The 2646-nt window shown below is 47.2% G+C and overlaps 1 long non-coding RNA gene across 2 annotated transcripts in view; it reads left to right on the top strand.

Moving 5' to 3' along the window:
* LOC106149532 overlaps positions 1 to 770 on the top strand; it is a 37141-nt gene extending 36371 nt beyond the window's left edge. For both annotated transcript variants that reach the window (XR_001235785.1, XR_001235786.1), the window contains one exon: positions 563 to 770. This is a non-coding gene — a long non-coding RNA (uncharacterized LOC106149532). The remainder of the gene's footprint in view (positions 1 to 562) is intronic.
* The last annotated feature ends 1876 nt before the right edge of the window (positions 771 to 2646 follow it).

Here is a 2646-nt window from a genome sequence, read left to right as displayed (position 1 = left end):
GCCAGCCTGGACTGCATAAGCGACTATCTCAAAACAACTCCTCCACAAACCCACAAAAGGCAACAGTTCTCCATTTTTTTTTTTTTTTTTTTTTTGTCTTTTTGAGACAGGGTCTCACTATGCAATTCAGGCTGGCTTTGAGCTCACTTTGTAGCCCAGGCTGGTCTCAAACTTGCAGGGAGCCTCCTGCCTCAGCCTTCTGAGTGCTGGGATTATAGGCATGTGCCACCACACCTGGCTATCACAGCCAATCTTGTTCAGCTTATATAGATGTTTTTAAAAGTTCTTCAGCTGTACACACAGGCTTTATTCACTTTTCAGAACACATACATTTCAATATGAGGATGAAACAAAGCAATACCATTATCACACTAAACATTTAACAGTAACTCTTTTATACTAAGTCTCCAATTAGTGATCAAACCATTTAAACAATTTAAACAATGTGGAGACTCAGCTATGAAAACAGGCATAGGGTATATTCACCAGAAAAGGAAGCCACAATAAGTGTGTCTGCTATTGGTTGCTTTTCTTTTATTACTTGAATTTCTTTCTGTTACAGGAAATTTGACCATCGAGAAAACAGACATGTATGATGAGCCCCTGTGTGCTTGTCTTCCAGCTGCAGCAGTAACCAACTCGTGGCCAGTCTTGTTTGGCCTACATAGTATCCACCTGTCCCCACACAATTTCTTCAACAACCAAATTATTTTGTTGTTTTGTTTTGTTTTAAGACAGGGGCTTGCTGTAGAGTTCAGGCTGGCCTCGAACTCACAGCAACCTTCTTGCCTCAGCCTCCCAAGTGCTAGTATTACAGGCCTGTGCCACCATAGCTGGGACCAAATAAATTATTTTGAAGCTAATCTCAGGGAATCTATTTTAATTTGTAAAATTTTAGTTATTGCTGTAGGTAATGTTGACATGACTCAAATTTAAAAGAGAAATGTTGCTCTCGCCTCCCTACCTGTGCCCTCTCATGAGGTAGATTAAAATAAATGGCCACAATATTTTGTAGCTTCTCTCATTAAGGAACAGAGTCTAGGGCTGGCGATGCAGCTCAGTGGGCCAGGGGTGTTTAAGGGGTAGAGCGCTTGCCTGGCACGTACAAAGCCCTGGGTTTGATTCTCAGCACAGGAAAAAAATGGAGTCCATTTCTCTAACTTGAGTTTGGGACTTGGTTGAGTGACTTGGTTGACCAAGGTGAATTTAGCAAACAGGCAGGTGAAGGTTTAAAGTGGGTGCCCTGGGCTTGCTATTTGGTCCCTGGAGGCCCCGACACTGCCGTAAGAGAAAGACAGAGATCCGGGAGAGGACGGAGAGAAGCCAGAGCCGTCCCAGCCATCTCAGCCACCCACAGCAATGTACCTGGGGCCAACAGCGCTGGCTGCGAGCTACTCAGCCTAGGTGGGTCTGGGTACAACCCGCTAACATCCCCGGCACCAGGCCAGCCGCACTTCATCCTGGAGAAGTAAAAACATTACAACACGGCCAGTTTGTGAGTCCACCCTATATAGATTGTGCAGAAGAAAGTACATAAATACATTGTATCCTCCCTTTCCCACATGCACCTCCGCATCTTTTTTTTTTTACACAAAGGATGGTGTACAGTTCTGAGCCTAGGTAGCCATGCGTTTTCCCCCATCACCGTGTGAGAGGTTGATGCGTGCCACTGAATGCAGAAACCATAGATTATCCAATCAGGCCTCTACTGGTGGGCATTTAGATTGTTCCCAGTCTTGTGCGGCAAGGAACACCCTTGTAGTCCATCATTTTGCACACCTGTCAGCCGCTCTGCTCTCTTTCCTTCTTTCTGCAGTACTGGGCACTGAACCCAGGCCCTTTGCATGGAACTTCATCCTCAGCCCTTCTTATATTTTTTATTGTGAAATGTGTTCTCACTCGTAGCTAAGTTGCCCAGGCTGGTTCACACTTGTGATTCCATCCTCTCAGAGGGCAAGAATTACAGGCAGGCTACTACATATATGTATTTCTGAAGGCTTGATTCCTAGCTGGGGCTCACGGGGGACTAGCGCATTTGGGCAGCCACACGTCTGTCCTTCCATCCCAGGAAAAGACCTGACCACTTAGTGCTCCTTGGCTGCCAGTCTCCATGGTGAGGCGGGCTCCGACCCCTCGTGCCTTGCAGGCCCTGCACTGTGAAAACACTGAGGTGTGAAACTTTTGGGAACTGTGATGCTGGAGATCATTTAAAGAAGTCATCATTTACTGACAGAGGCTACCAAGTCCAATAAAAGCAAGAGTCCCAGTGCAAACAAACAAGGGACTGGAGCTGACCCAGCAGGACAAAGGGGCCACCCTGGAATGAATTCTAATTAAATGCTCACTCACCCCACCACACCCCAGGCCATTAACCCCACAGAGACCCAAGCGGACAAACCTAAACAAACTGGTGCTGCGATGTAAATGCAACGTCCTTTCAAATCACGGACCGTGGGCTGACACAGAGCAGCTGGTCGCGTGCCCAGGTGCCAAGGACAGAAGGGGCCAGGTCTGCCTCCCTCGTTTCCTGTGAGTTCTCTTCTAATTCAGTCATCCAAGACCCATTTCGCAAAGGACTGGGCTCAGCTGGATCTCCATGCTCCCCGGAAGGAAATAACTTCAAGGGAGGCTAAGGCCCCATCACAG

Source organism: Chinchilla lanigera, unplaced genomic scaffold (assembly GCF_000276665.1).
Source record: "Chinchilla lanigera isolate Chin_1 unplaced genomic scaffold, ChiLan1.0 scaffold00047, whole genome shotgun sequence".
NCBI lineage: Eukaryota > Metazoa > Chordata > Mammalia > Rodentia > Chinchillidae > Chinchilla > Chinchilla lanigera.
This window is presented reverse-complemented; position numbering and strand designations above follow the sequence as displayed.